General features: G+C 35.7%; 1 long non-coding RNA gene across 1 annotated transcript in view; it reads left to right on the forward strand.

Annotated features, from left to right (window-relative positions):
- The first annotated feature begins 418 nt into the window (after positions 1–418).
- The window catches only part of LOC129058326 (uncharacterized), a 41,416-nt gene continuing 14,029 nt past the window's right edge, over positions 419–27,805 (forward strand). The window contains exons 1-2 of the long non-coding RNA XR_008523428.2: positions 419–522; positions 10,070–10,126. This is a non-coding gene — a long non-coding RNA (uncharacterized LOC129058326). The remainder of the gene's footprint in view (positions 523–10,069; positions 10,127–27,805) is intronic.

Here is a 27,805-nt window from a genome sequence, read left to right on the forward strand (position 1 = left end):
AAGTTTTATGGCTGGGGAGAAGAAATTCTACCTCTCGATGAGTTATACCTTCAGTCTCACCTATATCTGATTTAAATGATGTCTAGATAAGATCGGACATGCGACTTTAGAGTTGATGCTGGAATGAGTTAAGACTCTTGTGGCTGTTAGAATGGAATAAATGTAGTTTGCATTTGAGAAGGATATACATTTTGGGGTAAGCAGATGTAGAATATTATGCACTGAATGTTTATATCATCCCAAAACATGTTGAAGACCTAACTCTCAGTGTGGCTGTATTTGCAGATGAGTCCTATGAGGTAGTAATTAAGATTCAATGAGGTCATAAGAGGATCCCTGATGCAATAGAATTTGTTTCCTTAGGAGAAGAGACATCTGATAACTTCCTCCACCTCCATGTGCATACACCATAAAAAAGGCCATGTCAGGACAGACAGTGGCTCTCTGCATTCCAGGAAAAGAGTCCTTACCAGAAACTGACTCTGCCAGGAGATTGACATTAAATTTCTGGCCTCCAAAACTGTGAGAAAATATATCTCCATAGTTTAATCTACATTTTTTATGATATTTTCTAGGGCAGCCTGTGCTGCCTAATACAATTGCTATAAATTTTTACATACAGGTTTTTGTGTACATATACACCTTCATTTTCTCTTGGATAAACATCTGGTAGTGAGTTGCTGGGTTGCCTGGTAAATATATGTTTAACTTTATAAGAAATTGCCAAATCGTTTTCCAAAGTGATTATACAATTTTGCATTCCAGCAATGTATGAGAGTTCAAGTTACTGCAATATTTTCATCAGTACTTTGTATTCTCAGGTTTTAGGTTTTATCCATTCGTGACATCTTATGGTGGTTACAACTTATTTGAATTTCCCTGATAACTACTTATGTTGAAAATCTTTTGGTGATAATTTGTATATTTGCTTTGATCAAGTGTGTAATTTTTTTGTCCATTTTTTGGATTTAGGGGGTATTTGTTATTAAGTTTTGAGTGTTCTTCTTACATCCTAAACACCAGTACTTTATCAAACATACAATTAGCAAATATTTTCTCACAATCTGTGGCTTCAGTTTTTGTATGCATAATAGTGTCTTTTAAGAAACAACTGTTTTTTTGGCTGGGCCCTGTGGCTCATGCCTGTAATACCAGCACTTTGAGGGGTCTAGGTGGAAAGATTGCTTGAGTCCAAAAGTGTGAGATCAGCCTGGGCAACATAGTGGGACCCCATCTCTACAAAAAAAGAAATAAAAATTAGCTGGGCGTGGCTGAGATAGGAGGATCCCTTAATTCTTGGAGATTGAGGCTGCACTCCAGTCTGGGTGACAGAGTGAGACCCAATCTATTTAAATAAATAAATAAATAAATAAATAAATAAATAAATAAGTAAGTAATAAATGTAAAAATTTAAAAATCAGCGGTTTTAATTTTGATGAAGTTCAGTGTTTCAAATCTTTCTTATATTGGTTTTGTTTTAGTGTGATATCTAAAAGTCTTTTCCTAATCTGTGGTCACAAATATTTTCTCTTATTTTTTGGAAACATTATTAATTTTGAATTTTACATTTAGATCAATTATCTACTTGTGTATTTCGTATATGTTGCAGGATAGAAAATAAAGGTTAACTTATTTGCTTGTGGAGGTCCATAATTTCTTGCACTATTGCTCAAATTATCTTTTTTTTAATTGAACTACCTTTACACCTTTATTAAAATAAATTGTCCCACACATGTGACTTTATTTCCTGAATCTCTATTTTGTTTCATTGACCTTCGTATTTATCTATTTGTCAATACTACACTTTTTGGTTACTTCACTTTACTTTTTTTTTTTTTTTTTTTTAGGAGATGGGGTTTCACCTCCTTTTCCAGACTGGAGTGCAGTGGCATGATTATAGTCACCAGAGTCTCAAGCTCTTGGGCTCAAGCAATTCTTCACCCTCAGCCCCCTGAGTAGCTAGGACTACAGGAATGTAATTTAAATTAATTTTTAAATTTTGTTTAAAGATGAAATCTTGCTATATTGCCTAGGTTGATCTCAAACTCCTGGCCTCAAGTGGTCTTCTGCATCAGCCTCTGGCCTTGATTACTTTAGCTTCACAATGTGTTTTGAGTCAGAAAGTATAGACCTTCAAATTAGTTTTAAGTTTTCAAAATTGTTTTGTTTATGCTACACTCTTTGCTTTTCTATATAAATTTTAGAATCTGCTTGTTAATTAAATGAAAGAAAATAAAATAAGCCTGCTTTGGTTTCTACTGGAATTATATTGACTCTCTAAATCCATTTGGGGACAAATGGCATCTTAACAATATAGAGTTATCTATGAACATGGTATATCTCTTGATTTATATAAATTTTTTGCTTGATCTCATCAACTTTTTTATATTTCAACATACAAATCTTGCAAATAATTGGGTAGTTCTATTTCTAAACATTTCATGGATTTGCTTGTGTTATTTTAAATGGTACTTCATATAATTATTTTAATTTTTGTTTGTTCATTGCTAGTTTAAAAATACAATTGACTTTCATGGAGAAATTTTCTATCTTATAACTTTGCTACACTCATTTATTAGTTCTAATAATATTTTTCATAGAATCTTTGGAATATTCTTTGTAGACACTCATATTTTCCAATGGAGGCAAGTTTATTTTTATTTTTTTGCAATCTCTCTGAATTTTATTTAATTTTCTTACCTTGTTGTCCTGGCTAGAATTTTCAGTGAGATAGTGAGTGTTCCCAGTTTTATGGGAAACATGGTAGTATTTCTACTTTAAGTGTTTAGGCCTGGAGTTTTAATCCTGGAAACATTTTTGAATACAAATTTAATTACCTTAATTGGTGTAAGATTATTCACAATTCCTATTACATCTTGATGGAGCTTGGCATAATATTTTGTCTTTAAAGGGGTTATTTTCATTTCATCTGCATTCTTAATTTTTAATATAAAAATTGCTTATTATACTTAGGCAATCTTTAAAATCTACAGTTACGCTCCTCTTTCATTCCCAATATTGATAATTTATGTCTGTCTACTCTCTGTTTTGTTGCTGTTAGATGGTCTTTTCAATAGTTTACCAATTTTAGTGAGCTTTACAAAGATCCATGTTTTATACTAATTGGTTTTCTCTATTAGTCATTTTGAATTTATTGATTTATGTTATTATTTTTGTTATTCCCTTATAAATACTTGCTTTGTGTTTAATTTTTTCCTCGTTCAAATTTTCCCGTGAAAAATTCTTAGATCATTAATTTGATAAGTTTTTCTTTGCTAATGTAAGCATTTAATGTTACAAAGTTTTTTCTAAGCTCTAAAAGTAACACACAAATGTTGTTACTTTTCTTTCATTCAGTTCACTTATTTTAATATTAATATTTCCTTGCAACTTTCCTTTTCTGCATTTGTCTATACACTTTTCCAGTTGTATACATTTTTGCTTTATGCACTTAGATGCAGGAATGGTAAGGACTGTTACATTTTCTTGATGAACTGACCCCCTACAGAAATCATTATGCAGTTTCCTTTTATATTCTGATAATATTGTTTGTTCTAAAATTTATTTTCTTATTAATATAGCAACTCTTGCTGTCAAAGCTTTTGCTTGGTTACCTTTTCTTATCCTTTTAATTTTAGTATATCTAAGTCATTATATTTAAAGTTAAGTTTTATGTAGACAGCAAACAGAAGGGATGGTTTTGAAAAAACCTATTCTGATAAACTGTCTTTTGTTGTAAGTTTTTATACAAATTGGTAATATTAGTAATGTAGCTGTATTTTAAAATACCATCTGGTTATTCATTTTGTATTTGTCTTATCTCTGTTCTTTTTATTTTTACTTCATTTCTTTTGAGTTAGTATTTTTTATTACTTGATTTTATCTCTACTATTGGTTTATTTAGTGTCATTCTCTTGTAAAGTTTTTTGACAAATCAGTTACAGTGTTACTTAGATCTTTTACATACTTACTGATTTTCTGTTTATTTGTTCTATCAACTAGTGGAAGAGAACTATTAGTGTCTTTAATTGTGTATTTCTCTTTTCTCTCAATTCTATTTGTCTTACTTTATACATTTTTAAGATCTTTTTTGACTCATTCATTCATTCATATATAGAATTTTTGTGTCTTTTTCATGAATTGGTCCCTTTATCATTAAGTAACATTCTTCCTTATCTTTCTTCTCAAACAAGTTACTTATCCTTGTTCTTATATAAGTTTAATTAACTTGTTTTGGACATTAATATATTCATTTCCCTTTTTAAAATAGATTGCACAGTGTAGTTTTCCAATATTTTATTTTAGAAATCATCTTACTTTTAACTTACGTATGTTTTTATACTTATAGTGGATTTCTTGTAGGCAGGATTTAGTTGGTTTTTGTTTTTAATGAAATCTGAAAATTTTTTTATTTGGGTTTATTACATTCAGTGTAACAATATACACATTTGAATTAAAATCTACCATTTCCTATTTACTTTCTGTTTCTCTTACTTTTTTTTGTTCAATTTTCTACTTTTTCTTCCCGCTTTCAAACTAATTGTGAATTTTTTACGATTACTTTTCTCAATGGTATATCTTTTTATAAATGTTTGCAATTTTCCTAGGACTAGCAATATAGGTCTTTTGTAAATCAAAACAAACTTTCCAATAATCTGATTCTACTTCAAATATATATTGTAAAATTTACAAAATTTTCAGTTCCTTCCTTACAATCTTTGTATTGTTATACATTTTATTTATGAATGTAATAAGCCCTATATTTGTATTAATTATCCCTTTGACTATAAAGTACCTCAATGTCATTAAAAATAAGGGGAAAAAGTATCTTAAAAAACTGATTTTTATTTTTTTATTATGTCTGGAGCATAAACTAGTTTCTGCTTGGTATCACTTTTCTTCTGTGTGAAGAACTTCCTTTAACATTGCCCACATCATAAGTCTTCTGGCAACAAACTCCCAGCTTTTGTTGGTCTATAGAAGTCTTTACTTGGCTGGGCATGGTGGCTCACGCCTGTAATCTCAGCAATTTGGGAAGCCAAGGCGGGTGGATTACCTGAGGTCAGAAGTTCGAGACCAGCCTGGCCAACATGGTAAAATCCCATCTCTACTAAAAATACAAAAATTATTCGGGCGTGGTGGCACATGCCCGTAAGCCTAGCTACTCGGGAGGCTGAGGCAGAATTGCTTGAGCCCGAGAGACAGAGGTTGCAGTGAGTCGAGATCATGCCACTGAACTCCAGCCTGGCTGACAGAGCAAGACTCTGTCCCCCTAAAAAAAAAAAAAAAAAAAAGTTTCAAACATGTTTTTATTGGGTGTAAGGTTCTGAAATGATAGGCTTTTACTTTTACCACTCTGGAGGTATTTTTTAGCTTGCATAATTTCTGGCAAAATGTCTGCTGTAATTCAGATATTTGGTCTTTTATATATAATGTACATCCTTTCTATCTCCACCCACTACTGTTTGCTATTCAGATTTTGCATAAAGTGTGTGTGTGTGTGTGTGAGAGAGAGAGAGTTTATCCTGCTTGGGATTGTTAAATATGTTATTTATGCCCTTCATTATTTTTGAAAGTTATCTACCATAAATTACTTCAAATATATCCTCTGCTATGTTCTCTTCCTGCTTTTTCTAGAACTCAAATAAATACATTCTAGACCACTTAAAATTTTGCACAGCTTCTGGATAATCTCTTTGCCCTTTTCCATATCTTTTCTCCCTTTGTGTTTCAGTTTAGATAATTTCTATTAACCTATCTTTAAGTTTACTACTTATGTAATTATTTAATGTTTTTGCTCCTTTCCCTGTCTTTTCTCTTTGTGTTTCGGTTCAGCTAATTTCCATTGAACTATCTTTAAGTTTACTACTTATTTAATTAACTATTTTGAATCTACTTATGAGCCTGTCAAGTGAATTTTTCTCCTGTGTGTCTTCACAAAATTTTTTCCCTATATTTGTACAATACTTGACTCTTTCATGTAGTTTTCACCTCTGTTGGAGCTCTCTGTTTATTTATGTTGTCTTTTTTGTTTTCCCCACCACATTGAAAGAAAAATATTTTAATCATAATTATTTTAAAGTTTTCATTGGATAGTTAATGACATAGGGCCATCTCTTATTCTGGTTCAGCTTATTTTATGTTTATATATGTTTATATATGCATACATATATTAAAATATAATATTTTATGTATATATAATATAAAATACACATATATATTTGAGGTTTTCTGTCCCTTTGTTTTTCCTTGTTTATATTTTAATATCTTGAAATCTATGACTTAAAGTTAGACATTGTTCATTAAAATAATTTTTAGTTTTTGTAGGTACATAGTAGATGTGTATATTTTTGGGGTACATGAAATATTTTGCTATATGCATGCAATGCGTAATAATCACCTGTTAGAAAATTTGGTATCTATTTTCTCAAGCATGCATCCTTTGTATTACATACAATCCAATTGTATTCTCTTAGTTATTTTAAAACATACAATTATTATTAAGTCCCCCACCTGCACTGTCAAATACTATTCATTTTTTCTTACAATTTTTTTTGTACTCATTAAACATCCCCACTCCCTCTGTCCTTCCATTACCCTTCCCACCCTTTAGTAACCATCCTTCTATTATCTATCTCCATGAATTCAATTGTTTTGATGTTTAGATCCTACAAATAAATGAGAACCTGTGATGTTTGTCTTTCTGTGCTTCACCTATTTCACTTAACATAATGACCTCCAGTTCCTTCCACGTGGTTGCAAATGACAGAATCTCATTAATTTTATGGCCCATGGAAATTTAGGTTGCCTTCAAATCTTTGTAATTGCTAGTAGTGCTGCAACAAACATGAGAGCACAGATATCTCTTTAATATGCTGATTTACTTTCTTTTAGTATATACCCAGCAGTGGCATTGCTGGATCACATGGTAGCTCAATTTTTCATTATTTCAGAAACCTCCAAAATGTTCACCATACTGTTTGTACTAACTTACATTCTCACCAACAGCATATGAGGGTTCTCTTTTCTCCACATTCTCAGCAGCAGTTGTTACAGCTTGTCTTTTGGATATAAGCTATTTCAACCGGGATGAGATAATATGATTGTAGTTTTGATTTGCATTTATGTAATGATCAATAATGTTGATCACATTTTCATATGCCTGTTTGCCATTTGTATGTCTTCTTTTGGGAAATGTCTATTCAAGTATTTTACCCATTTTTAAATTGGATTATTAATTTTTTTTCCTATAGAGTTGTTTGAGCTCCACATATATTCTGGTTATTAATCCCTTGTCAGATGGGTAGACTGCAAATATTTTCTCCCATTCTTTGGGTTGGTTCTTTACTTTGTTGATTGTTTCCTTTGCTGTGCAGAAGTTTCAAATTTGATGTAATTCCATTTGTCCATTTTTGCTTTGGTTGCCTGTGCTAGTGAGTATGACTCAAAAAGTCTTTGCCGAATCTAATGCCCTGAAGAGTTTCCCAAATGCTTTCTTGTAATAGTTTCATAGATTAAGGTCTTATATTTAAGTCTTCAATATTTTTGTTTTTAAGTCTTTAATATTTTAAGTTTTGATTTTTGTATATGGTAGGAGACAGGGACCTATTTTCATTCTTCTGCATATTAATATCCAGTTTTCCCAGCACCATTTATTGAAGAGATATTCCCCAGTGTATGTTCTCAACACCTTCATCAAAAATGAGTTCACTGTAGGTGTGTGGATTTGTTCTGTGTTTTTTATTCTGTTTCATTGGTCTATGTGTCTGTTTCTGTTGAAGTATTATGCTGTTTTGGTTATTATAGCTCTGTAGAATAATTTGAAGACAGATAATGTAATTCCTCCAGTTTTGTTCCTTTTCCTCATGACAGGCTTGGCAAATCCGGGTCTTTTGTGATTCCACAAAAATTTTAGGATTGTATTTTCCATTTCTGTGGAGGATGTTATTGATATTTTAATAGGAATTGCACTGAATCTGTAGATTGCTTTTTGTGGTATGAACATTTTAACAATATTGATTCTTCCAGTTCATTAACATTGAATACCTTTTTATTTTGTGTGTTTTCTTCAATCATTATTGTTTTATAGTTTTCATTATAAACAGATATTTCACTTCTTGTTTATAGAGATATTTCACTTCTTTGTTTAAGTTAATTCCTAGGTATTTTATTTGTGTGTGTGTGGCTTTTGTAAATGGGATTACCTTTTAAATTTCTTGTTCAGATTGTTTACTTTTGGAATATAGAAATGCTACTGATTATCGTATGTTGATTTTGTATCCTGTGACTTTACTGAATTTGTTTATCACTTCTAATAGTGTTTTGATGGACTCTTTAGGTTCTTCAAATTTAAGATTATATCATCTGCAAACAAGAATAACTTGACTTCCTCCTTTCCAAGCTGGATGCCTTTATTTATTTCTCCTATCTTGTTGCTCTAGCTAATATTTCCATTACCATGTTGAGTAACAGTAGTGAAAGTGGGTATTCTTGTTCCGTTGAAGATCTAAAAGGAAAGACTTTTAATTTTCTCTCATTCAGTATGATACTAGCTGTGGGTCTATTATATATGGCTTTTATTATGTTGAGGTATGTTCCTTCGATACCCAGTTTTTTCAAGATTTTTATTATGAAGGGATGTTGAACTTTATTAAGTACTTTTTCAGCATCAATTAAAATGATCATATGGTTTTTGTCCTTCATTTTGTTGATATGATGGGTCACACTGATTGATTTGCATATGTTGAACCATCCTTGCATCCTTGGGAGAAATCCCACTTGGTCATGATTAATGATCTTCTTTAATGTATTGTCGAATTTGGTTTGCTAGTATTTTGTTGAGGATTTTTGCATTAACGTTGATCAGATATATTGGTCTGTAGTTTTCCTTTTTTGTTGTGTCTTTGTCTAGTTTAGGTATGAGGGTAATACTGGTTTCATTGAATGAGTTTGGAAATATTCACTCTCTCTCTACTTTTCAAAAGAGTTGGAGTAGGATTGGTATTAATTCTTCGTTAAGTGTTTCACAGAATTCAGCAGTGAAGCTGTCAGGTCTCAAGTGTTTCTTTACTGGGAGACTTTATTGTGAATTTGATCTTGTTAGTTGTTATTGTTCTTTTCAGGTTTTGGGGATCTTTGTGATTCAATCTTGGTAGATTGTATTTGTTTAGAAATGTAACCATTTCTTCTAGATTTTCCAATTAATTGACATGTAGTTTTTCATAGTAGCCACTAATGATTCTTTGAATTTCTGTAGTAACAGTTGTAACATCTCTTTTTATCTCTATAATGTTTGCTTGATTCTTCTAAATTATTTCAATTTTTTGTTAAATATGTCTGACATAATTCTGAATTCCTTCTCTGTGTTATGTTGAATTTCTCTGAGTTTTGCCAAACCAGCTATTTTGAATTTGGTGTCTGAAAGGTTATTTATCCTACCCTTGTTTCTCCAGGATTGATCCCTAGTGCCTTACTTAGTTTGTTTGGTGAGGACATGTTTTTTTGGATGGTGTTGATGCTTGTAGGTGTTCTTCAGTATCTGGGCATTGAAGAATTAGGTAATTATTGCAGTTTTCACGGTCTGGCCTTGTTTGTGCTTGTCTTTCTTGGGAAGGCTTTTCAGGTATTTGAAGACACTTGGATTCCAAGTCTGAACTGCTGTGGTTTTGCAACTTGAAGAGGTACCACCTTGGCAGTCTTGGATAAGATCTTGAAGAATTGCAGAGACTCTTGTTCTTTTCCCTGACTTCCTCCCAATCATACAGAGTCTCTTTGTGCTGAACCACCTGGAACTGGGAGTTTGGTAACACAAGCACCCCTGTGGCCACCACCACTAGCACTGTGCTGGGTCAAATCTGAAGTCAGCACACCACTGGTCCCTGCCCAAGGCCCTTCGCTTCAGGGTAATGAGTTCCCCCGGGCCCTGTACATATACAGAGATGCTGTCTAGGAGACAGGAACCGGAGTAAAAAAACTTAGCATTTTACTTGGTGTTCTATTTTACCATGGCTAAGAGCTGGCATTCAACAAAATACTAAGTCCTTTCCACTATTCCTTCCTCTTTCCACAGGCAGAGGAGCTCCGCCCTGTGAATATCTCCTCCACCAGTCCACAGGATTTCTGACAGGTGACCGCCAATGATCACTTGAAGTGCAAGTGCTCTTCTGTCAGCTTATGGTGAATGTTACCAGTCCTGGGACTCACCGTTCAGGGCTGTGGGCTCCCTTCTAGCTCAGGCCAGGTCCTGAAATGCTGTCCAAGAGCCTAGATCTGGACATAGGGACTCCAAGAGCCTGCTTGTTGCTTTACCCACCTGTGGCCAATCTGGTACCTAGGGTGCAAGATAAATTCCCCTTCTCTTTTACTTCTGGTTTTCTCAAACAAGAGGAGTCTTTCACCATAGGCAGCACAGCTGAGAATGTGCTGGGTCTGCCCTGAAGCTAGCACATCTCAGAATCCAAGGCCCACAGAGTACTCCCTGGATATCACTGGGGGTTTTTTAGGGCTCAGGGGCTCTTTAGTCAGCAGGTGATTAATCCTGCCAGGACTGAGGTTTTCTCCTTAAGGCAGCAGCTTCCTTTTCTGCCCATGGTGTGTCTAGAAATATTGCCCAGGAGGCAGGGCCTGGAGTGGGAGCCTTGCAACTCTGCCCAGTGCCTTATCTTACTGTGGCTGAGCTGTACCCACGATGCAAGACAAAATCTTCTTTACTCTTTGTTCTCCTCTCTTTGAGCAGAAGGAAGGAGTCACTTTTGTAGCCAAGAGCTGCACTGCCTCAGGTTGGGGTAGGGATCTCATAAGCCCTCCCTTAGCCACAACAGTTGGTATCTCCCTAGGTTACGTGTCATCCTAGTTCACTGGCTGTAAGCCCAGCCCAACACTAGTAGTTGCTTAGGAATTGCAGTCCTTTGTCATAGACTGCCTTCAAGTTTACTTAGGACCCCAGAGCACTTCAGCCTGAGGACTGCCAAGAAACTCAAATTCCGACTGCTGGGATGGGCAATTTCCCCCTGGCTAGGGCTGTTCAAAATACTCTCTCAGTTCATGGGCATTGGCTGATCCCAGCACACCTTTATTCTCTGCTGTGACAGGGCAGCACTGAGTTCAATGTAAAGTCCTCCAGTTCCTGCACTCTCCCCCTCTGCAAAGTGCACAGATTCTCTCTCTGTACCCTGCACAGATGCTGTAGGGGGATGGGGAAGGGATGACTTCTGCAATTCAAGATTCTCTCTTGCCATCCCCAATGCCTCTTTCCACCATATGATGTTAAAACCAGGTACTGCAATTGCTCGTCTGATTTTTGGTTCTTGTGACAGTGCCTTTCCGTGTGCAGATAATTGTTAAAATTTGCTTTTCCAGTTGGGGAGACCAATTGTGTAGGCTTCTACTCTGCCATCTTGCTCCACCCTGCCAATACATTATTTTAGAAGAGTAAAAGAGTAAAAGGCTGTCAATGCTTTTTATGCCTTGAAAACTTGTGCCTCTTCTTCAAATTGTTAGTGAAGTATAGGTTTGAGTTCATCTGTTTGGGAGTTGAGCTGAATGTGGGTTTTATTATTACTATTACTATTTTCGCTTGCTTCAGATTTCTTTACTTTGCATTGCTTTTGAGTTGTTCGTAGAGTTTGGGTTGAATTTCTGGATTTGTCAGCATGCTAGCTTCTCTTCTCTTGATTGTCTGTTTTATCGGAAATTTCCTTTCCCTCAGCTAGCAATGAGAGACTACTCTTTGGGGTCAATATGGGATCTTAGGTCCAAGGTGGTTCCCTGTTCTTTTCTGAAGTAGAGTTTGTTCTTCTATTATTTCCCTAGCCATAGGATCTTTGCACCTGTGTACTGGGTATGACAGACTGCTGCCTTTATATTAGCAGACTTAGGCTTTCATTTCATAGCAGATAAAGGTCCAGAGACGTGTGCAGTACTTAATTACTGCTTCTTCCGAGATCCCAAATATCAGCTCCCAAGTGCGTGACTCTACACTCATGCCCTGCTTCCAATCTTTCTTGTTTCAACTGGCAGACAGCTATGAGAAAGATTTTGCAAATGTGTGGAGACTCCCTTTATAGCTAGGAATCAACTAATTCAAACAAACTTGCCTACACTTGGATTTTGGCAGTTTAATAAGATTTTAGCTATTTTTTCTTATCTGCAAGGTGTTTTTACACCTTGTTTCTCCATGGAGAAGTTTGTCTTTCTTTGGAACTTAGTTACTTGGGTGCCATTTTTACACCTATCTGCTCTCTGATAGGTGTAAAAACATTGTGATTGTGTGCTTTTCCTACTCTTTTTTTATTGTTGGGATGGGAGCAATACTCTTTACAGCTTTTTACATCTAAGCAGAGCTAGTTTTATATTTCTTTTTCTTGACTTGTTGTTAGTGGATGCAGGCTCATTGGCCAAAAGCTAAATCACATAAACAATTTATGAAAATACTAAAGTAAAGGAATTCATTTATTCAACTCTTTTCTAACATGATATAACAAAAATTTTCATTTAAAGAGAGCCTTCCATATACAGATATGAAATCCATTGATAATTATGACCACTGAATTAGATAAATGTTATAAGCCCTGCATTATGATTGCACTGGAGGAGAGGTGGAACGATTTTCCTACAGCTGATCAATGTTGAGTTTCAGATTGAATCCAATGACACATATAGAATTTTAACTTATATCTTTATAACTTGTAAGTTTGTGCATTTTTTCTGCCATGCTATATTTGGGGTATAAATAAGTCGTTATTTCCATTGAAGAACAAGGAAAAACAGCCATACATAAAAGCAAATCACAAACAACAAACACTACAAATATGACAGATATAAACAACGTGCTGTAAAAATACAAATTAGAGAGCTGTTAATAATTTTACCTTGAAGAGATGTGAACAAATTTATAGTAGAGGTAATATTTGACTTGTGTTTTGAAGGACAAATGTGCTTTGCAAATAGAATGTGCTGACATGCTTTTGTTTATGTCAAAATATATACAAGTACATAGTAAGTGGTATATCCAAGGTGAAGCAAAAATTTCAGTATGGCAGGATGTAGTGTGTATAATATAATTTGGTCAGTATGAGACTGAAGAGGAAAAATGAAATCAGATGAAAAGATCTTTGATGATAAGCTAAGATTATAATAGGAAAATATTGGAATATGTTAATCAAGAGGGTGACAAAATCAATGTTTTGTGCAGCAATATGTTTATGCGGATAGTAGAAATACTGGGGTGAGTAGTCGTGTTCATTGGATATAGGATGGGAAATTATTAGTCAGTCCTTAGAATGTTCCAGGTGAGTCCTAAGCTAAAGTAGACACAGGAATTGGAGAAAGAGGTATAGTTTCCCAGATTTTGCTCAGGTAAAGTTTTAGAGAAACTATTGAATAATTAGCCTAGCAAGAATGAAGAGGGAATTATTAAAATTTGGGTAATTTCTAATTTAGGAGGTAGGATGAGAGTATTGCCTGAGCCAGCATATTTAACCTTCAGTGGTACCAAAATAATGTTAATTTATAGACAGTATGATGGGTTAATAAAAGACAATAGAGACCACATTATTCTGAATATGTTCATAGAATAGGTTTAACATATATTTAATGGTTACCTATAGGGTACAGAGAAACAGTGAAAACAAATTTGAGAAACAAATCTGCCTCTCCTCTCCACAACTGTCCTCTCCAAGCATAAAATTGAGGTGGAAAGATAAGACAAAAATGTGCTGTTAAAAGCAATACTGAAAAAAAACAATAGAAAAGATTTTCCAAAGCAGTGCATGAGTAATTGCCTAATGATTTACAAGATTTAAGAAGAAGAAGGTTAATTAGAGGGGGCCAGGAAGAAAAGCAATAGAAGTTAGAGGAAGTTTATAGTATGTCAGCGTTCCTCAAGGAATAAGCAAAGGGAGTCACTGACTATTGGGTTTTTGGAAGTGTGTGGTGTGGGGTGTGTGTGTGTGTGGTGTGTGTGTGTGTAATGAAGATTTAGTTTTTAAATGCAAAAACTTGAAAACTGCTATTTTGGGGTTTGCTTGGAGTACTTGTGATTAGGGATAGAAATTGGACTTTGTGTTTGTTTACATTGGCTGGGAAGCTGACTGCTGATTTGCACTTTCTCTCACGCATGTATAAAGCAAATATCTACCCTCTCTTTATAGAGTAACCCTGAAAAAGAGAGGTAATTAAAATGCAGCTGCTTCCAAGCAAGATGTCTTCTGTTTAATGATAGAAGTTAGGTTTATCTTATGCAAATATGCATTCCTACTGAGGGAGAGAAACTAATTTTTTTCTTGAATTTGGGTTTATGTTATCCCATGACTGAAAACGATTATTTGTTCTTGGGAGATGTTGTTCTTTACATTCATATATTTACTTATATTTGTTGGAAGGACAGATCACCTCAAGAAGAATGTATAAGACTGATAGTGACTTCACCCTATTTTAGAAGAATGCTTGCCAGCCTGGATTGAGGCCATCCTGAGTCAACGGGTGCTACTCTATTGGTGTGCGATGTGCAGTGCTCTTTGATGTTTTAAAAGTCAAGTCCAGAAAATACTGTCAAGTAGTATGGTTGTCTTGATTCCCAGATACTCTTTTTTAGGTGAAGATGGGAATTTTTCTAGAAAACGTGTAAAAAGTGTCTCACCTGTGAGGATTAAATTCTGGAATAAGAAATGGTGAAGTCTTGGGTTGGAGCAGAGAGAATTTCTTTTTTTCCCTCTGAGATGGAACTAGAGTTGTGCTGTGACACTAAAGTGGGGAGATAACTTTGGTGGAAGTTGAGATGACTTTCCTCCTTTTAGTGCACTGACAGCTAGGCAAGGACATCAGCTATTCTCTCTGCTGCGTCTTTCTTGTCCCTTCAGTAAAGATAGTCCAAAAATATAATGGCTTATTGTAAGACAAGCTTTGAGGAATGAAAAAAGGGACACGTTATTAATACTTATATTGTGTGAGTAAAAGGAACTTCCAGAAGCCAGTTACTAGTGGCAAGAGGTAACCTGGAGGTTTAGGGACCAAAAGAGACCAAGTCGTAAAAGTGACAAGCATGAGAGATTTGAGGCCATAGATACATGGTTTCAAAGTTCTTAGAAATTACGTGGCATTGAGAAATTTGTAGAAGACTATACCTTCTGGAGAGTATGCAATATACTCCCTATGATTGTTGGAGCATTAGAGGAAAATAGAAAGTAAACAATAGCTAGGATATTGTAATAGAAAAATATAAAACTTTTTAATAATTCTATCTAAAAGTTCAGCAGACTGTTTTTTCTCCAAAGGGGCATTCATACATAAAACCACATTTTAACTCAGTTTTTCTTACTCAGAAGAATCTCTTAAAATGGAGTGTGCTTTATAAACCATGTGAGAATTTTGTTATTATTAAGGCTCATGCAACCAAGCAATTAATTTCAACTCACTCCCATTTTTTAAAATGAAAAAGCAGTGCACAAAAACAGATTATGGAAATGAAACAAAATACTTGAATAAATTGAAATGTTGGAACCAAATATTTTTCAAAACCTAAAGTGTGTGTTTTTCAGATACTCAGGGGATTTTGTAGATGAACCTAATATTAATATCAGTCTTGATGAGAGTACTTCAAGTGTTTGCTTTTGCACTTGATGAGACTATATCTCTATATAACTGATTTAATTAATATACTCCTCAGAGTAAATAGCATTTGAAATGAAAGATTAGTGGTGGGTGTGGTGAATCATTGAATTGCTCTAGCCTTCTAAATGGCACAAGCATATGATAGAATTACTAATGGTGCCTGAAAAATGTTTATCAGCCTTCCCTGCTTAGGGACACTTGAGACTACAGTGCCTTGGTATGTATTATTCAAACCGTTCTTTACCTATCATCTTATTATCTGCCAGAGTCTGACCTAGGAAACTTATTGGCTAAGCAACCTCTTTTAACTCAGTTTTCCTTGGTTTAGAGTAGTGTAAACACCAATTTATCCTAGTGTAAGAAATAATCAAACAGTGTACATATAACAATGGTACATATTTATGGGGTATGGTGTAATGTTCTGATGCATGTGTGCCATCTATAATGATCAAATTAAGGAATTGGCATATTCATCATCTCAAACATTTATCATTTATTTGTGGTGAAAATATGTAAAATCCTCTCTTCTATTTAAAAATATACCATATATTATTAACTATAGTTACCATACTATGCAATGAAATACTACAACTTATTCCTCCTATTTAACTGTAACTTTGTACCCATTAACGAACCTCTTCCTAATCTCCTCTCCCCAGTTACTCTTCCCACCTTTTGGTAACCACTATTCTATGAGATCAACTTTTTAGATTACACATATGACTGAACTCATATGGTGTTTGTCTTTCTGTGCCTGTCTTATTTCACTTGACATAATGCCTGTAGGCTCATCCATGTTGGCACAAATGACAGAATTTCATTCATTTTATGGCTGAATAGTATTCCTTTATGTGTATATATACATCTTCTTTATCAATTCATCTGTTAATGGATATTTACATTGCTTTTATGTCTTGGCTATTGTATATAGTGCTCCAATAAACATGAGAGTGCAGATAGCCCCTTGAAATACTAATTTCATTTCATCTGTATATATATCAAGTAGTGATTGAATATACATTTATTTCCCTCATATCAATTAATAAAACTATAAAAACAAAACCAAAACGAAAAGAAACTTTAGGGCTGGTGTTCTCATTATTCATTAACATTTGCAGATTTGTAGAAATGTATTGCATCTAAACTAATTATAAGGTTTAACAACCACACACAATATTAAATAAGTAAGTATTTTTAGATCTACTATTTTCCAAGCACTGTGTTGAACCTGGAAGACATAACAGTGAACAAATGGTGATTGTTCTTACAGTTTAATGAAGACAAACATTAATCTAGAAATTACAAGTGAATGTGTTTAAAAAATTGAACTATATGTTAGTATGGAAACATAAAACAGGATAAGGTGCATCTAGTACGAGAGTTCATTTCAGTCCTCTGGTAAAAACATACCAGTCCTCTGGTAAAAACACGGCAAGATAAAAAGTATTTAGAAATGCAGAACCTTCTGGATGAGAAGGATTTTGATATTTCTTTTATTTACTTAATGGAAAGCCATTAAAAGATTTTTAAAAGGTAACTTACATGAATTAATATATATTTCAAAATTATGTTTCTGAAATGTATGAAAAAGATTGGAAGAGAATAAGAGAAGAATTGTAGACTTCTTTATTAGGAGAAATGATAGTGACTTGGATTAATATGGGGGAATGGGAAAGGTGAGAAATGCAACATTTTGAGAAATAATTGTCAGGTGGAATTGGTAGGTGATTGATTAGATGGAAAGTGTGGGGAAAGGAAAGTTGTGAGTTTTTTTTTACTTTCTGATGTAATAAATTCAATTCTAATTATGTTGAATATTTTTTTTTTTGAGACGGAGTCTCACTCTGTCACCTGGCTGGAGTGCAGTGGTGTGATCTTGGCTCACTGCAACCTCTGCCTCCCAGGGGTCAAGCGATTGGCCTGCCTCAGCCTCCTGAGTAGCTGGGACTAGAGGCGTGTGCCACCTCGCCTGGCTAATTTTTGTATTTTTAGTAGAGATGGGGTTTCACCATGTTGGCCAGTATGGTCTCGATCTCTTGACCTTGTGACCCACCCGCCTCGGCCTCCCAAAGTGTTGGGATTACAGGCGTGAGCCACTGTGCCCAGCCATCATGTTGAATTTAATGGCATTTGAGACATGCATGGGGAGATAATATTTTGAGTTTGTATATGTAGTTCTGGAGTAGACTAGAGAATATGAGCTTCAGATACTGATTTCAGATACAGGTTATTAGCATGTTAAATGAGTTTGCTAAGGGAGAATGCATACAGTGGTTAGACAAGAGTTTCTAAGAGACATCATTAAGGTACTTTAATTCTTGAGTTAACTGGAAGAGAAAATCTAGCACAGAAGACTAGGAAAGAGAAGCTTGGAAGAATATTAAAAAAAAGTCTCTGGAGTTGATTGAGGAAAGAAAATGTTTTGAGTATGTCAAGTAGTCAATATTGTGGAGCACTCCCAAAATTATGCCGACATATAAACACATATATGTGTAGTAAAATCACACAAGTTTAGACTAATTGTTAGATATCTAGGTTGAATGAATAGCTAATGATTATTTCTTTTTTTCATTTTTTTTTGGAATGGAGTCTCGCTCTGTTGCCAGGCTGGAGTGCAGTGGCGCAATCTTGGCTCACTGCAACCTCCACCTCCCAGGTTCAAGCAATTCTCCTGTCTCAGCCCCCCAAGTAGCTGGGATTACAGGCATGCACCACCACGCCTGGCTAATTTTTGTACTTTTAGTAGAGATGGGGTTTCACCATGTTGGTCAGGCTCGTCTTGAACTCCTGACCTCGTGATCTGCCTGCCTCAGCCTCCCAAGATTATTCCCTTTTTATATATATTAAAATGTTTAGCCTCTGTATTTTAGGACTTTGACCACCTAACATCTATTCAATTGCCATATCTATTCCTCCAAGTATCTATTTCTGACATTTCTGCTGTCACAGCTACTTCACTGTCTCCACAATAATCCAGTATCTTACTGTGATTTTCTAAGAACTTCTCACCTACTTCACTTATATCTCATCATCCCCTGTTTTAATGCATCCTTTGTAATAATGGATTAGTCTTTCTAATGTATTCCTCTGATTTCACCACTATCTGAACATAAACCTTCAATGGCTTATTTTCTGCCAAACGTATGATACATTCCTGTGTGACCCATTTAAAAAGATATATTATGAAGCTTTAATTTTCCCTCTTTCACCACATTATAAAGAAAATGGGTTTGGCTTGCGGGTTATTGGTCTCATTTAATACATAGACCTGCAATAAATGTATTTATAATTTATTTGTCATAAATAGAAATATAAAATAAACCATGTTATACATTAATATAAGATACTAATACTTGTTAAGATTTTATGGATTCATTTTCTTTAGTAACATGTTATAGGCTACCTGTTTCAATAAACAATAAAATATGCTTTAATATGTAGAAATTACACACATCTAATCAAATGTTCACTGCATATTGAAAGGTTACATTGATACTTATATTGTGATATAAAATATGAGATTTTTGAATCAAAGAATATATTCTTTTTTTTTTTTTTGAGACGGAGTCTCACTCTGTCCCCAGGCTGGAGTGCAGTGGTGCTATCTTGGCTCACTGCAACCTCCGACTCCCTGGTTCAAGCGATTCTCCTGCCTCAGCCTCTCCAGAAGCTGAGACTACAGGCACGTGCCACCATGCCCAGCTAATTTTTGTATTTGTAGTAGAGACGGGGTTTCACCATGTTGGCCAGGATAGTCTCGATCTCCTGAGCTCATGACTCACCCACCTCGGCCTCCCAAAGTGTTGGGATTACAGGTGTGAGCCACTGCGCCTGGCCCAAAGAATATATTCTTTACCAGTTAAAGTTTAAACAGTGGTCAGAGATGCATCTTGTACTATTCCTCTAAACCTTAATACCCACAGTGAAAAGGTGATAGCCAGATGTACCTGGGTGTGCCCCGGGCATTACCACAGGAGAGGAAATCCACAATTAATGAGACTTAGAGCTCATATAGGTCAACTGGCATACATATCCTTCTTCTACTCTAGAGAAAATGACAGAGAAACCTGCACCCTGGAATGTATTCAAGTTTTCTCTGGGAAATGTAGAGAAAGGTCTCTACCCTGGAATGCAATCAAATGGCTCTGGAGACAGAAGTCTCTAAATCTCTCTGGAGCAATACACAATCCTTAACTTCTAAGGCATGATTGACATGACTTTAACCTACGCAATGTTCTCTGAAAGCCTGAATCATGCAGAAGTGTAAAAGTATTCAGAAAAACTTGTCCCTAAATACATATTTAGCTGTATAAAAATATCTGACATTTGGATACTGAATGGCATTTAAATTGTTTATTTACCTGGATATTTTAAATATTGTATCTGCCATTGTAGTTGCAAAGCTGTATCAATATGAAGAACAAGTTTTATTTGTGTGAAAATACTTATGTATTTTAAATTAGTATATTCTACATTTTCAGCAATTTTACTGAGCATTGGATTAGCCCATTCTCATACTGCTAAAAAGATATACCTGAGACTGGGGAATTTATAAAGAAAAACGGTTTAATTGGCTTATGGTTCTGCCGGCAGTACAGGAAGTATGCTGGGGAGGCCTCAGGAAACATAGAATCATGGCGGAAGGTGAAGGGGAAGCTGGCACGTCCCACCTGGCTGAAGCAGGAGGAAGTGAGCAGGGCGGAGGTGTGACACACTTTTAAACAAGCAGCAGCACTAGGGGGATGGTGTTAAACCATTAGAAACTGGCCCCATGTTCCAATCATCTCACACTGAGTCCCTCTTCCAGCACTGGGAATTACAATTTGACATGAGATTTGAATGGGGACACAGAACCAAACCATATCAAGCATATATGTCTATCTTTTTATATAATTAAATATTCAAACATATATCTAACATGTATCTGACATTTATGTCAGTTATGACTATCATACAATCTAAAACTTAACAGATGTACATATTCAGCAGATGGTTAATTTAGAATGTTTGATAACTTGGAGAGTCCTTGCTATCAAATTTACTTTTGTCAATATGTATTTTTATGAGAAATTTGTGAATACAACTAAAAAAAAGACATTTAAAATTATTTTATTAAAATTAAATAAGGTTCTCTTTACATGTCTATTATATTAGATGGTCTTATTCATATATTCCAAATTATACTGTTATATGCTTACTTCTTATTGTAAACTATTTCATATTTTTAGATAAGTAAAGAGAAAAATGTTGTACATTTATGCTAATTAGTCTAAAGAATCTTAATCTTTGCTATAATCATTTTAGAACATTTTATAATTAATAAATAATATTTAATTCTCCTGGTCCTACTCTTTTTCTCTGCAATTTAATCTCTATTTTGATTGTCATATCATAAATTGTTTTATATTTAACTATTGTGTTGATTAATATGAACAACATAGACTATAGCTTTGCATGTTCCAAAATTATTATGTGAATAGAATCATTTACTATGTATGATTTTCAATCTTTTAATTTTTGTTGTTGAGATTTATCCATATCGATACCATATTAATTAGAGTTCTCTAGAGAAAAACAATAGCATATACATATATAAAGAAAAATAGTTTTTTTAAATAAGAAATTGGCTCATGCAATTATGGGGCTGAGAAATTCCAAGATCTTTAATTGGTACACTGGACCCAAGGAAAGCTAATTGTGTCATTCCAATTCAAGTCCAAATGCCTGAGAAACAAGAAAGCTGTTGGGATAAGTTCCAATCTGAAAGCTGGATGAACCAAGGTTTAAGAAGAGCTGGATTCAGTTCCATTCTGAAGGTAAGAAAAGACCAATGTTGCTGCTCAAGCCATCAGACAGAAGGAGTACACTCTTACTTTTGAGAGAGTCAGCCTTTTTGTTCCACTCAGGCCTTTAGCTGATTGGATGGGGGCTGCCCACACTAAGGAGGGTAATCAGCTTAACTCAGCCTACTGATTCAACAATCTTATAACCAGAAACATCCTTAGGGACACACCCAGAATAATGTTTGACCAAATGTCTGAGCACCTCATTGCCCAATAAAGTTGACAGATAAAATTCACCATCACAGACACTTACCCATTCCATTCAGTTGAATTGCCATGAAGTTTTTTATTGTTGGAATAACACATTTAAAAAATGTATTATTCTGTTGATGCATAACTACTGTGTTTACGATTTTTCACCTTTGTAAATGACACTTCAATGAAAACTTCTATATATGCCTTTTGTGCTAATGGGTGAAATATATCTGAGGATATATTCCTAGAAAGAGGGTTTCTAAATACTTTCAAATCTTCAGCTTTGTTAAACAGAATGAATTACTTCTCTAAAATATTTGTTTATATCAATGACACTTCCACCAGCAGTGAATTAGAGTTTCTAATCAACAGTCTCACCAAGACTTATAATCAGCAGGTAATGCAGGGGGGTAGCAAAGAATAGGGATAAAAGATGCATCCTGGAGTTGGAATTGCAATCAAGTCCATCTCTGCCACTTACTAGCTTTGTGGCCGTGGCCAACAACAAATTCTCTTTCCATTAGACTCTTCATCTTCAAAATGAGAATGATAATGACACCTTTCTCAAAGAGTTGTCATGAAGATTAAAAGAGTCAGTAAGAATTGAACACTTAGCATACTTTCTGGCAAGTAGAAAGTTTAGTTTAACTACGTAAAAACAATTTGTTGCTGGATGTGGTGGCTCATGCCTGTAATCACAGTGCTTTGAAAGGTCAAAGTGAAAGGATCGCTTGAGGCCAGGAGTTCCAGACCAGCCTGGGAAACATGACACCCCACCTCTACAAAAAATAAAAATAAAAAATGATAGCCAGGTGTGGTGGTGTGTGCCTGTAGTCCTAGCTACTCAAGAGTTGGAGGCAGGAGGATCACTTAAGCTCAGGAGTCTGAGGCTGCCTTGAGCTATGATCATGCTGCTGCACTCCAGCCTGGGCAAGAGAGCAAGAACTCACCTTAAAAAAAAGAAAACGATAACATTAAAGCAAAAATAAAAACAATTGATTGTGTGGAAAATTGTCTTGTATTATCTCATTATGCTTTATTTTAATTTCCAGTTCTACAAGTACTACTGAGATTGATAATTTTTTTTGTCTTTGATGTGTATGTTAACATCTTTTCCCTTTTTAGAATAGGGTTTATGTCTTTTTATTATTTAGTGATGGACATTTAAAATACTCTTTTTCTTGCCATATTTTTGGTGGTGTTGGGGTGTTGCAAATATAATGTTCCAATCTAAATTATTTTTTCAGTTTTTATCAGTGTATTAGTTTGTAGAAATTTTTATTTTAATAGAATGCAACTTGTCAACATATTCTTTATTTGTCCTAGTTGTTCTTAGCTTTTTGTTTCTAAGGAATTCTTCCCAATTATGAATTTATGAAGACAGTTTTTCATAAATGCTTTTAAAATCTTCAAAGTAACTTTTTCTCACTTTTAACTCCTTAATTTAATCAGATTTTATTTTGGGGTATTGTATGAGAAAGATAATTGTTATTGTTTTCCATGTGCTAACATACACCCTAACACCATATATTGTATATTTTAAACTTTACCACTGATTTGTTGTCGCTTCTGCATAATACATAAAAATTCTGTTTATGTGTGGGTTTGTTTTTAGGATCTGTGTCTTTGTTCTGTGTTCATTTGCATTGGTATATTTGTCTATTCTTGGCCTTAAATCCTTGTTAGACAAGCTGATTTTAAAAATCTTGGCCATTTAGCACTTTGTTCGTTCATACATATTTATAGTTTATTACAAACAAATATAAACAATAAATTGAAACCTTTTGGGTGATGTGAGTGTATATATTCATTAGAGGTTAATAAACGGGTATATAGTATTGAAACTTTCTATTGATGAACATGTTTATCTTAATTTACTCGGTATTTTACAATGTCTTTCAATTTTTTTTTCTTTTTCTTTCTTGAGACAGGTTCTCACTTTCTCACCCAGCGTCGCAATCTTGGCTCACTGCAGACTCAACCTTCTGAGTTCAAGCTATCCTCCTGCCTCAGTCCCCCAAGTAGCTGGGACTACAGGAGCACGCCACCACACTTGGCTATTTTTTTTTTTTTTTAGAGACAGGATTTCACTGTATTGCCCAGGCAGGTCTCCAACTTCTGAGATCAAGCGATTGTCCCACCTTGGCCTATCAAAGTGCTAGGATTACAAGCATCAGCCATTGCACCTGGTGAAAATGTCTCTCAATGTTATGGTAATTTTCTTCATAACTTTCTTGCACTTATACTATTCTTGATCTTAAGTAATTTGTAGATTTCTTATTTATTTATTTTGCCATTATAAGTGTGGTTGTCCTTTTTATTACATTTCTTTTACTAATCCCTGAGAACACTATTTTCAGGTTAACTTTATATACAGCAGTATTGATAAATTCTCTTGTTAGAAAGTTTGTAGTTGGGTTTTCTGTGTAGTCGTTGTGCAAATTATAAATATGTGAACTTTTTCCCCGAAATATCATGCACCTTTCTTTCCAATCTTACTGTTTTGCCAAGTACTTTCAGTTTGACTTAAGCTTTCATTGGGCATTCTTGACCAATTTATTAATTTCCATTAATAGAAAGGCTTCCAAAAGTTTTGGGCAGTAACAATTGGGACTGGCACTGTTGTCTGTACTTGGGTACATTGGGAACAAAATATAGAGAGATCTCTGTCTTTCTGAAGTTTACATTATAGTGGAGAACCCAGATAATAAATGATAAATTTAATAAATAAGTACACGATGGGGTATGCTGGAAGATAATATATACATTTTTAATAGCTTAAATTATTATAGAGAAAAGGAGGCTGAGAATGTAAGAGGCAAGTTGTTGTATGGAATAAAGTGGTAAAATAGGCCTCGTAAAGAATTTGAAGTTTGAGCAAATACTTGAAGCAGATGAGGTAGGTAGTCGAGTGAACTCCTGGGGAAAGCATGTTCAGGGAACTGCTCAAACACAGACTGTTAAGGCAGGAGTGTGCCTGGCACACTTGAGAATGAGCAAAATGGCAAATTTGGCTGGGAGAAGGGCGGTAAGAGACGTGGCCATAAAGATGAGCGTGGTAGATCATGACATTGTAGGCCATTGTAAGAATGTAAGGTTTTCTGTAAATAAGGTGGAGTACCTGTGGAGGGATGTGTGGTGATAAGTTATATAATCTGCCATAAGCTTTAAAAGGATCACCCTTGCTGCTATGTTAAAAATAGACTGTAAGCAAATAAAGGCAGAAGCAGCTAGGACGCTATTACAGTATCCTGTCAAGGTGGCTCATACAGAATTGGTAGCAGTGATTATAGTTGGAGGTAGTCAAATTTCAACTATATTTAAGATATATCCATTTTGAAGGTGTGACCGACAGAATTTGCTGATGGATTTTATGTGTTATGTCAGAGAAGAATAACACCAATGTTTTCTCCCTCCCTCCTTCCCCCACTTCTCCCTCCCTCCCTCCAACCTCCCCCCTCCCTGCCCCCTTCACCATCCCTCCCTCCCTGCCCCCTCCCCCCCTGCCCCCTCCCCCCTCCCCCTCCCTGCCCCCTCCCCTCCCCCTCCCCCTCCCCTCCTCCCCCTCCCCCCTCCCTCCCTCCCCTCCTCCCCCCTCCCCCTCCCCCCTCCCTCCCTCCCCTCCTCCCCCCTCCCCCTCCCCCCTCCCTCCCTCCCCTCCTCCCCCCTCCCCTCCTCCCCCCTCCCTCCCCTCCTCCCCCCTCCCTCCTCCCCCCTCCCTCCCCTCCTCCCCCCTCCCTCCCCTCCTCCCCCCTCCCTCCCCTCCTCCCCCCTCCCTCCCCTCCTCCCCCCTCCCTCCCTCTTTCCTTCCTTCCTTCCTTTCTCCCTCCCTCCCTTCCTTTCTCCCTCCCTCCGTCCCTTCCTCCTTCCTTCCTCCAACCTTCTCCCCTCCCTCTCTTTTTCTAGAGCAAATTAAAAATTTGGAATTGACAACAACTATTAATATAATGGTGAAGGCTGCAATAGAGCAAGTTTCTAGGGTAGGATTGAGGAGAAAAATATGAGTTGAATTTTTGATCTGTTGAGTCTGGGATGTCTTTTAGACACTCAAGTAGAGATATCTAGTGGGCAACTGGATTTCAGAATTAGAGTTGAGATTGAAATTTGAATAAGATACATAAATTAGGGAGACTTCAGTATATAGGCGGTATTTACAGCCACAGACTAGATGACATCACCAAATGAGTGAGCATGATAGGGAAGACAAGAGGCCTAGAATGGAGCTCTGTATCCCTAAAACAGAGGTCTGCTTCCCTAAAACATGAAATAGTCTGGTAGAGGAGGAAGATTAAAAAAAGAATACAGAAAAGGAGTAACCAACAAAGTAGAAGGGGAAAAGTAAAAGAGGTTAGAGTCCTGTAAGTCGGGGGTGGGGCGGAATCTTATCAAGGATTAGGAAAAAAAAGCAACTATGTCAAACGCTGCAGATTGGTCAGATAAGATTGGGACTGAGAAGCAACAAAATATATTAGTGACCTTGACAAAAGCAGTTTCATTGAGCTTTGGGGGTGAAAAAATAGGTGAAGTGAGTTTAAAAGATAACAGGAGATGAACTGGAGAAAATATAGCAACTGTTTCAAGGTATTTTGCTACAAAGAGAGCAAGAAATGGAGTAAGAGCTGGCAGGGGCAGTGAGGTCAGCCTGTTTGTATGCTGTTATGAATGACCCGGCGGGAGGCACAAACTTGATGTAAAGAAAATGGAGCAACGTCGTAGCTTAAGCTTTAAATAGATGAAAAAGGATGGACTCTAATACACTTACTGACTGTCTAGCACTCTTCTGAGTGCCCTTCATGTTCCCATTCAATTTATCCTCATGCAGTCCTATGAGGTAGTTATTACTAGCACCATTTGACCACAGGTAAAATGCTTATCACAGGTAGCTAATCACAGGTAAAATGCTTATCACAGGTAGCTAATCATCACAGGTAAAATGCTTATCACAGGTAGCTAACGCTGGAACAGTGGTTTGAACACAAGCGTGTTTCCTTGAGCTGAGCTGTGAAACCCTGGCATATGCTTTCTGTTCTGTAAGCAGGACTGCAGCCTCTATTACCTAGCTGGAGCTGATTTCGCATCTGCTACCGCTTGTCTGAGACTGAGCCCAGCATGTCTATGTACAGTTCACCCCCACTTAGCAGTGTGTAATTTGGTTATATTTCTTGTTTACAAAAATAATTATCATAGTTTTGAGCCATGTTTTCCTTTTGGGATTTCACTTTTTATATTTTACTTTATCACTGCTGTTTGCTTGGAGTATGAGGGTATAGCAGTGAATTGATCAACTCTACCCTAAAGCTATATTTATTTTAAAAGAATTTTAGTGACATTTACCAAGCACAATTTAGGAAAACTGTTAATTCAATTCTAAATTCTAATTCCACATATTTACATTTATTGGTAAATTCCCTTATTTTCACATTAGCATTCAACTTCTATCATTTTTATAAGGCTTCCACATTTTCTCTTTTGTTTTCTATTCTCCATATTTAACTCCATTCCAATAAAACCTGCTTGACGTTTTTTATGTTTAGTGTCAGCATTTTAATCTTAGGGGAATGTCCTTCCTTGTCTGAGCTGACAATCTGTGTTCCAACACTTTATTCAATATTTTATTCAAAAAATAACTTTTTCTAAGAATTCTCCTTGGATTCACTCCCTACACCACTCATATCACGTCTTTCATTTTTATAGTAGATTGTTCTCCACTGACTGACAAATTGATTTGTACCTGTACGCTAGATGCATTCAGCTTTTCTATATTCCACAAATAAGTTTTAGTCTCTTAGAGGGAAGGAATCTTGTCTATTCATTTTTTAAAAAATCATATTCTTTCTTGGCCAGGCGCGGTGGCTCACACCTGTAATCCCAGTACTTTGGGAGGCTGAGGCGGGTGGATCATGAGGTCAGGAGTTCAAGATCAGCTTGGCCGGGTTGGTGAAATCCTGTCTCTACTAAAAATACAAAACTTAGCAGGGCGCAGTGGCAGGCGCCTGAAGTCCCAGCTACTTGGGAGGCTGAGGAAGGACAATTGCTTGAACTCAGGAGGCAGAGGTTGCAGTGAGCCAGGATTGCGCCATTGCACTCCAGCCTGGTGAGACTCCGACTCAAAAAAAAAAAAAATCATATTCTTTCTTAAGCAATTGTATTTTTTCTTT

The sequence above is a fragment of the Pongo abelii genome, chromosome 2, assembly GCF_028885655.2.
Source record: "Pongo abelii isolate AG06213 chromosome 2, NHGRI_mPonAbe1-v2.0_pri, whole genome shotgun sequence".
NCBI classification, from domain to species: domain Eukaryota; kingdom Metazoa; phylum Chordata; class Mammalia; order Primates; family Hominidae; genus Pongo; species Pongo abelii.